This window comes from Pyxicephalus adspersus, chromosome 6, assembly GCF_032062135.1.
Source record: "Pyxicephalus adspersus chromosome 6, UCB_Pads_2.0, whole genome shotgun sequence".
NCBI lineage: Eukaryota > Metazoa > Chordata > Amphibia > Anura > Pyxicephalidae > Pyxicephalus > Pyxicephalus adspersus.
The window spans coordinates 19,302,303-19,312,852 of record NC_092863.1 but is presented as its reverse complement, the minus strand read 5'-3'; the positions used below and the strand labels follow the sequence as shown (position 1 = coordinate 19,312,852).

The 10,550-nt window shown below is 35.2% G+C and overlaps 1 protein-coding gene across 1 annotated transcript in view; it reads right to left on the bottom strand.

Annotated features, from left to right (window-relative positions):
• The window catches only part of HOXB4 (homeobox B4), a 24,097-nt gene that overhangs the window by 4,390 nt on the left and 9,157 nt on the right, over nucleotides 1-10,550 (bottom strand). Inside the window, exon 4 of the mRNA XM_072414863.1 lies at nucleotides 7,799-7,859. The gene's annotated coding sequence lies outside the window, so the exon portion shown is untranslated. The remainder of the gene's footprint in view (nucleotides 1-7,798; nucleotides 7,860-10,550) is intronic.

Genomic DNA, 10,550 nt, shown 5'->3' with positions numbered 1-10,550 from the left:
ATATATATATATATTTATATATATATATATACACATATGGATAGATATAAATATCACACATCAACATACACATATAAAAAAAAATAAAAAAAAATACTATATATGTCAAATATTTTTGCCTTGATTAAATAAACAACACCAATGTGTCTATTAATTAATACAATACAGAATGGCACTGCACATTATTATGGGAAAGCTGTTGTATGTATCATATAAGGCCCCAATATTTTGGAGTTGTGACCCCACTCTCTACCTCGCAGATAATAAAATGTTTGGGGATGGATAATAATGGAAGATAGGAGAGTGAGTCTGGTCTGGGCAGCTTTTGTACCTCGTCTCTCCACACGTCACAAATGTCGCTCATTTATCTTTGTCGAAGTCCTAATTATTTACTCCAAGGAATTGTGTTAAAAAAAACTCTCTACCTGAATAATAAATATTAAATGATATGGTGTTCCAATTAGTTGGCACTCCCCCCACCTTTCTTATTTTAGACCTGATTTTTTTAATAAAATAATAACTTAATAACTGTACCTATCTAAATGGAACTTTATTACTAAATTCACTTTACATTCGCCCAAAAAGACTTCAGTAATAAATAAAGACGGCTGAATATTTACTAACAGTAAGGAAAACAAACGTGCGATCTATTTAATACAATTGAGAAATAAAAGAAAATCACAGAAACGATTTAAAATATAATAAAGGTATAAAAGCCAATCTAAAAAGAAGAGCCAGGAGGCAGAGACAATAGCTGAGCGCACCTTGGCGTGCATGTACATGGCAGAAATAAATAGGCTGTATTTTGCTACTTGTATTTCTTCCATTCTTCACCTAAACAGATTGCAGTAAATAGATGTTTAATGAGCAGCTAAGAAATATGGAAAGTGTGTGAGCGGAGGGGAGCTTAAGGCAGCTGTGAACTCTTCTTGAACCGAGATTGCAGTCATATGGTCATAAATCACTGGGACTCCGCCATTCACTGATAGACTATTTGGGTCCAGCTTACCTTAGCAGACTCTGACGAGCAAACCGCTAGCAGACATCATATATATCCGAGCTCAATCAATAGGCACCGAGCTGGCAGCCTGGTGAGAAGCATGGGGAGCCCAGGAGGGAAGGTCGGCTCCTGTACAGCTGGAAGGAGATCCGTGCTAATCTCAGGGCTTTCAATGGACAAGCTGAGCTTCAAGGCTGCCCTATACACCGCCCTACTCTGCTAACAATGGCCTCAGCTCCTCAACGAGATCCAGCAGCAAAAAAATCCCCCATAACGCCGCCATTACCGTCTTCTCCGGCAATGAGATAATTATCGCCCCAAAAAAAAATTCCAAAAATCACCATTTGCTTTTTACACCACAATGGCTGCTATTGCTCTAAAGACAGCGTCACCGCTGAGGGATTATGCTAATTACAGACGTGGACACAGGCCTAGTCTAGTAGCAAGACTTCTGCTGCTCAATTATGTGCCAGTCTATGCTAATAGACTATTTGAACTCACCTACGATGGCTGTTGTTACATAGAGCTTTCTTTTTTTTATATCTGCTTTCCAGATTAACCCCTGTATTGCTGGAGAGGCCAGCACCACATTCCCCTAGTGCACAGTGCTATGGTGCTGCAAGGGTTAATTTTTTATGCACCTTCCTCTGGGGCATTGCTGCTTTCAAAAATGTAAATAATGCTCGATAGGAATGCACTAAGGTGACATATGTCAGTCTGCAGACTAGATGCAAATGGTACTGCAGATGCTTGGAGGGGTTTGCAGACACTGCTGGTGTAAAGACAGGCATGGAATGTTGTTATTAGGGCAACATGAGATATCCATTTGCTTTGGTATAAAGGAACAATTGAAGGCTACAGGTAGCACTGGCAGATTTTACTTGTTTGAAGAATTAAATGTTTGCTTTTCTTGTTTTTAATATAAATGAAATATAAAATAATACCACAAAAAAATGTCATATATATTTTTAAAATATTTTAAAGATTTATATGAATGTGACAGGTTGGAGAAGAGTTGAACAAACTTTAAAATAATAACAAATATTTCAGATATATTTTTTTAAATATTTTATAGATATATATGAATGTGACAGGTTAGGGAAGAGTTGCACAAACTTGAAAATAATAAACATATTTCAGATATATTTTTTTAAACATTGTATAGATTTATATGAATGTGGCAGGTTAGAGAAGAGTTGCACAAACTTTAAAATAATAATAAAAAAATAATTTATATATATTTTAAAAATATTTTATATAAATGTGACAGGTTAGAGAAGAGTTGCACAAACTTTAAAATAATAATAAAAAATATTTCAGATATATTTTTTAAATATTTTATATAAATGTGACAGGTTAGAGAGGAGTTGCACAAACTTTAAAATAATAATAAAAAATATTTCAGATATAGTTTTTTATTATTTTATAGATTTATATACATGTGACAGGTTAGAAAAAAGTTTCACAAATTTTATTTTTGCTTAGATTTCAATAGTAAAGTATGACATAGGAACCGTTTTTTGCCTTTCATGTTAGGTGGATTTCCCATCACTTCCTCTCCTCGAGTTACAATAGGAAGTGAGTAGAAATCTCTCCAACTAAGAGAATATCTTCTTTTGAACAGCTGTGACCCCTAAACAGGTGCTCTACTGGATGAGAACAGGATTTCTCGTCACTCTCTTTAAGTTACCAAGAAAGAATCAGATAGAATACCAGATAAATGGGGGGCGGGGGGATACAGACAGCAAGCCTGACACCAATCTTTCTCAACACTCCCCAAAACCCATTTTGGCCTAAAATACAATTTAATGTATAAACATTAATATATGCTATGAAAAGTATAGGCAGAAAGCAGCAGAACAGGCCCACTGTAACCTATTCCCAGGTGATGATATAATAAAGGAATACAGTGCAACATAAATGGTCACTCCGAATACCCAAACACCTACAGGCAAAACATAGGGCTTTATTTGCACATGACAGGACAACTGAAGTGAGCACAATGTCATCTTCTTTACTAAGTTAAAAGTCTCATAACTTATATTAAAATCACTGACCAAAATTTGTAGAATGTAGTTTTCCAAGTTTAAATGTATCTATCAAAACTGTATATTATACTGTTATTTATTAAATGTTGTCCAACTAACTTCACTTCACTGGACACTGGGAGTTCATTTGCTAACTAAAAGAACAGATGTTGTTCAGTTTAGAAAACTTTTAAAAGTTTGAAAATCCAATGATGTGCAAATAGTAAAATGTTGGTCATTTGTTTACATGTTATTGGATGATTAAAGTGAACACAGCTTCACAATCTTTTGGAAAAACTTAGTGAACATTACTTTTTAAAAGTGAATTAACTTATACTTGTTTAAGTTAGCGTAGCAGTATATTAATTTGAATAAGCACTTATCACTAACACAAGTATAAGTCACTTTTTCTCCTACGGCAATAATAAAAATAGAAGACGTGTAAATACTGTATATTCTTTATATCTTTGTTTTTGGAGTAGACATTGGCGGTGTTCTTTAGTACATAGATGGGCTCTAGCCACTACCACCTACCTCACCTACCAGGAGAAGTTGGATAGTGTTTATACATAGGATATACACAGACAAACCAAAGACAGAGGAAAGTCACATTAGTAATAAAAAAAACTATTGAGGAAATGCAGAAGCATGTGTGTATTGGGGCAGGGGGCATGCTGCTACCAGCTTATTAACTGGGGAACAATAGCTAAAATGTGCCCATTGGTTGCTGCCCATAATCTCCAGAGCTACCCAAGATTGGCATTGGCATTTGGCATTAAAAAAAGAATATTTGAAATAAATGACAAGCAAAGGAAAAAACCTGTTCTGGCAGAAATCCAGTGTATTTCCTGTACTTCCTGTTTATGCTGACAACACAGACCCTTTGCTGCAATAACAATCTAAGCAAAGTTGACAACTCTTACTGCTGGGTTACAAAATTTTACCTACCCCACACATCCTACTATACATTCATGCAGTGATTCCTTTCCCAACAAAGAATGCTGCTGCCATGAATCCCATAGGCCTCAATGCCTTTATCTAAATGGCTAATGGTAGATGTAGTTTTGAAGGAGCCCAACAGTTGCCCCTTTTACAAGACTGGTAATGATGTCACAGTGAGTAATAAAAAATATGTTAGTATATTTTTTGAGGGGTAATTTAGGGTGATACCTTGACAAGTCTGATTATTCTCACCAGCTTGTATACTCAAAGCAGTTCTCAAACTTTACTGTTGTGTCATTTTATTGTTATGCTGTGAATAGTATATACTTTATTTATTGCTGTTTAAAGCTACAAAATATTTACATCTGCATTACACTTAGTCACAGGCCTCTCCTAACTTATCTCGCCCTTTGTATTTATTCACACATTTTTATATCGTTCACATCCTTTTTATAATTATGGGCTTTCCAATGCCCACTCTTCAAGCCCAAGTATACATAATGGTATGGGTCAGATATCTGTTACCTATAGTACCCTGTGTCAGAGTACATGCAGAAGTTTGGACATCAGTTCAGTGACAGGCATACTCTTTACATACCTTATCATCACACTTTAGATCCCATGGGTTTCATTGTAGATATGTAGGGAGGGCCCCCTTTTACACTTAGGCAATTGTTTTTGCACATGTTACTTCTCATTTTCATCAACATTTGCCTGCACTTGGATTGCATATACAGACTTATAGTTACATTTTTTTTCAACTAAGCAGGAGAAACAGCCTGGCACTAAAGTTGCAGCATGTATGTGGTTTTGTGCATTATTTATTTATTTCGATAGGATGTTTAATATTTAGAATAAAAAAACAATGCTACCTCTCCTATTTCTTTTTAATGTGCTAAACTGCTATGCATAGGTGTATTTAGGATTTTGCCTGGAAATACACTTTATCCATCAGGAAAAGGGAACTTGTTCAGACAGAGGCAGTCTGAAAGTGAGGAGGTCATTCTGGGCTGTGTAAAAACAGTTGTGTAAACTTCCTGTATAATAATATGTAAATGAAACATTATACCAAACAGAAGTTTATAAAACTGTATTATTCTATTCTATTCTACACTATTCAATACAATTAACAGAAACCCTGTTACGGTATTTCATTAAACCCTCCTAATCGCACAGCTCATAGAAAACATTATAAGGACTGTTGGCCTCATTTATGGTAGGGGAATAAAATTGGGATCCAGCTATCGCATCCTTGTGCAACTAACAGATGGCTTATTCACTTTTGGTTTTAAAAAGGTTTTTGCTATCTTGCATAGTACACAACTGAGTAAAAGAGTCTCAGTGACCTTTTCAATAACATTCACCAAACGTATAATTGGTATAATATATTCAGATTCAGCGACTTAATATTAAACTATATTTAAACACATCACACTCCATAAAAAACAGATCAGCTTCACAATTATGTGGCTGAAATATAGCAAAATATTCCACGGAAGGTGCCTAATAATGCCAAAATTCTGGCATTCATTATAAATACATCTATTTTGTAACCTTTTTAGTGTTGCGAGTTTTTGAAGAAGATTTATTAGCAGATTAACTATAGGCATATGTATGATTTTAGGGCAATAGTGCAGTCAATATTGAACTGAATTGAATGTCATCCTTTAAAATTGACTTCATTCAATGTATACACTTGTTTTATAACAAATCTGAATTATAGTTTTTTTTTTTCAACATTATAGATAATTAAACCACAAGTGGTTACAATCTCAATATGGTGGTGACCCAACCAACCCAAAAACTTTCAGTCACCATTCTGGTCAAATATTAATCATAAATAAGAATATAACTAGAATTTGTGATTCATTTTTTGGTTGACTGAACATTTTCATCCAATTGTACATCTCAGTAAATAATATTCCATCGTGTATTACTTAGCATAACACAAAACCTAGCTTGACTTCCCTTTCAGCATTCATTCAGGTTTATGATAACTCTAAAGATAAGACGTGAATCTCACTCATTGATTGAAGTGAACTGGCTAAAAAGAAATCTGTTTTTTTTCCTGTAATAGCTTTAACAAATCTCACTTGTTGATACAAAGGAAATGACTGGTTATGTAAACCAGTTTAAACAATCATTAATGTGCACAGAAGCAAATATGTGTGGTGATAAGGGCTCCAAGTTACCTAGGGGTTGTTCCACAATGGAAGGAGAGAATGTTCAAAGTAAGCTTGGTAAGCTTGGGCTCCCTTTAAATATGCAGTTTGCTCATGATTGGATAACTGAAGTGCCCAAAATTATTCTATCACTTCTGTTTAGGAAAATCACCTCTACAGTATCACAGCAGCAAAGTTGCTAGGCACACCCATGTGGTTTGTCATGGATGTAGATAGATAGGGTGGGGGTTGCTGAAAACTAGAATCCAGTAAGATATTGGCTTTGCCAGTTTAGTGCAGTGAGAGCCATATGGAAGCTCTATGTGTTCTGCACACCTCCTTTCACACTCCTTTTGGAGGAATTACCAAGTAAATACCATGCACAATTATTAACAAGACCAGCAAATATATACCCAGCTATGTAAATTTAGGTAAGGTGTAAAGAACTGTATTATATATCAATTAAACAGACTGAATTTATGACCTGGATCCATTGAGCTTTGCTGGGATCTTTAATATTACAGGAGTTTCAGGAAGACTTTTCGTTTTGCAAAATGTTCACTTAGTGAATAAGATGAATATGTGTCCAATTATTATTAATATTATTATCATTATTATTAATAATAAACAGGATTTATATAGCACCAACATATTACGCAGCGCTGTACATTAAATAGGGGTTGCAAATGACAGACGAATACAGGCAGTGATAAAGGAGGAGAGGACCCTGGCCTGAAGAGCTTACAATCTAGTAGGTGTTTTTTTTTTTTAATTCTCTAAGTTATGTTTATCAATTTGGATAATGTTCAGTGTGTTGGGTTTCATTTTCTATAGGTCATTGGGCTGATTTACTAAAGTAGTCTGGAATCTCCACACAAAAAATCCTGTTTGTTCAATTTTTCTGACTGTTTACAGATGTATTCAGTAAACAGGTGTATGCATTTTACATAATTGGATAATAAAAGTGATTATTAACTCTTTTTTTGTGTGAATGTCCTAAAATCTATTAGTGAATCAACCTCAATTATTTGTGTGATAACTCTCCTTTAGTAAATTAGCTTGCATAAGTACTGTAATATTTGAATAATATATAATATATATTATGCAAACAATATAAACCAGGTAAGCAGTAAATAAGTCTTTGATTGACCTAAGGACCTACCAAAACCTGAGCTTTAAACAGAGTACAGATGTGCATACATACCTCTTATAAATTGGGGAGGTGCTGAGAGCTGCTTGACAATCTGTCTTATCTGACTAGAAGAGCTAACAGACACCTTGTCAGGGTAATGCAGGGGATGCCTGAGTCAATTAAACCTTTAAATGATTACAAAGTGGAATTGGTTACATATTACAGGGGCACAATAATAGAGACCCCCTGTAGGGGGCGTGTCACAACGCTGACACCTCCTATTACTATTGAGCTTTTACACTTAACAGTCTCTATACTGCTTTAGTTTTATTGCTGTCTTTTCCCTGCACTTCGCCACCATCTGGTTATAGTTGTATATGTCTTCAACACATTAAAAAAATGATTGCAAGAAAAGTATTTTTTCATGTTTCATAATAAGTAACTAAAAGAAACAAATATAGGGGCTGAGAAGATGCTAGTTAAAATTATTATTTTAGTAATCCCCCTTTGATAAATTCTGTAGAACTAAACTTACCAGTTTAATATTCTTGTCCAGTATATGCCGATGAGCAACAGGAATGGAGAGCAGAAAGGATCTGTGGGATCAAATCAACAAAATATTTACCAGGTATATAATAAAATAACCAATTTGTACAAATGCAGCAATCACAATGTCTGAGTAATCTGTTCTATTTAGGGATTTTATAAACTGCAAATCCTTTATATGTTCGCAGCTAATGTTGCATCCCCTTCATATAACCTAGTCTTTGTATAGAACACTGGGAGCCAATTCTGGTGAACAATTTAGTCCTTGGTGAATCACTCCCATAGGAAGTGCGTGCGAGTCAGATGTACATTAGTTTCTTTAATTTGGTACAAGGGAATTTAATAAAAATATAAATGGCTATATTCCTAAACATTTGAAGTTTAGGCTGTAACAGTGTTGCTTTTGTAAATTAGACCATGATATTTTATTAGAATCACTTTTTTGAATAATAAATCAGGTGTATTAAGCAATTACATATATGTCATTTATTTATGTCCTGTTGCTGGACTCCATACTATTTATCACAGCCAGCTTTAATACCCCTAGAATTCTCAATTCTAATAAAGGTTGATATAGGAACATAGAATGTTCAGTTGTATTCACCTAAAACTGTGCTCAAGTTTTACAATCCTGCGCTAACCAATTCTCTTGCATATGATTAGGAATGCAAAATGAACACAACTTAATTTTATTTCCATCAGATTTATAAATATCGATGGTTTATGCTATTCTAAAATTGCGGAAATCCTTAACCAAAAACAAGACATCTGTACAAATTCCGTACAAAACAAAATTCCGTATCTGTACAAAACATCTGTTTTTTTTAATGTGATTTTTGTAGGTATGCCCATCATATGTTTGATAAATAGTCCACTATTATAAAAACGATGATTTCAATGTTTCCCATTTTCGGATTTTACGCAGCCAGGCCCCTGACATATATAAATATAAAACTGCTTGTCAGGCCAAATAATAAATAAAGGATTTATTCAGATTGTGAATATTATGTACATAGTCGTGTATACTCTTTGTTGCAGCCACGTGTTCTCTTTGAGTAGCCTTGCATCCCAGTGATATATATCAAATCTCATATATAATCCTCCATCAGCCTGTGACTTACTGGTCTTTAAATATTATTAGCACATATTTTTAACTGTGTCACAAATCACTGTGACCTGGAAAAGCATGGACCGGTGGCTATATATCCTTTATTACACGTGGCCCTGGCATCAGGCCACAAAACACACATCACAGCCAGTTAATTATTCATTTCCTCGCTGGATTCAAGATAAAAGTTATTACTTCGAGAAAATAAGTACTGAGAGTAGATTGTAAAATTGTAACGGATCTGTATCAATGCTTTCCAATTACAAAAAGCTTGTTAATACTATTAGCACCCACTGGTGCATCCACCTAATATTAATATGGAACATTCAACAATACAATTTATGTGTGTCTATGTGGCTGACATTGTGCCTATATAAACTCACCTGATAATATAGGTTACAATATTATTCATGAAATACTACAAGAGAATGAAGGACCTGTCAGAGGTCATCTCTCCTGCAGAGCACTCATTGCTGGCCGACCTGTTATTGCTGGCTGGGAAACACATATATCAGATGTAGAGATGGTCAGAGGAGCAGGATTGCCTTCTTGTCAGGTCTTCCAGAGGATCACAGTGCCAGAAGTTTTATGGCTGTTCCCTGCTGTTGGCTGCAGTTCTGCCGAATTGCTTTCATCTTGATGGTCAGAAAAAAGTCTGGAGGTGAGTGAAAACTCAGTCCAGGAATGTATGGAGGACAGAGGAGCTGATAAAATTCCAGTTCCTAGCAGGACCAACTCTTCAAAGCTATGCATCTGGTGGGAACTACAAGCTTCTCCCCCCAAATGATAACCTGACTCTGCACTTTGCTGGTGGGTCTAAGAGGAGGTGGGCTGGCTCACACCCACACTCCATATCAAACAAGAGAAAAACAGTTCCTAGCTTTATCTCACCACTTCCAAAAAAGAATGATCCCCACGTGCTGGAGTGGTGAAAGGTGACCTCATAGAATATTAGGACCTCTCTGCAAAATTAAATACAGGAGCCAACCCTAATGTGTAAAGTTCTATTCCTATAAGAAGAAAGTTGGATAGAAGCCATTCAAGAAACTACACCCTTCTTGCAGCATTGAGCTTATTGGCATTTTATATTGATCACCCAATAGAATATCTGATACTTTTTTAAATGTTGCAATTTAATTTTATTTTTTTAGTACAGGAGCCAAAAAAAGAAAAAGAATTGTCTTCTGTACCCGGCAGCAATTTCAACATGAAAAAGAAGCCCACTGGTTAATATTTAACTGGGTATCAATGTCTTTATTGTAAGATTACTTATTTGTAAGATCTCTAAAGCCGAGGTCATACCCTGTCTACATGTAGGGTCTCCCACAAGAGACAAGAATTGACTCACAAGTCGTTTATTCTCTTTATTTGGAGACCATTATTAAAGCTTCAGTAGGTTTAAGATGAAGCCGGTGGAAACTGTAATTTCCAATTAAAACAGACTACTTATGCGAGTTTCCAATTATTTATTGAGCGGACATTAAAATCAAAGTAGGAAATGGTTTCCTCTAGAACTTTAAGGATTTGCCCCCAAACACTGAAACTATTGTCTACTATTTCCTACCAATTAGTGAAAGAAACACTCAGATGGGAACCAACAGCAAAGGTAGTTTAAATTTCCGACCGAAAAAAA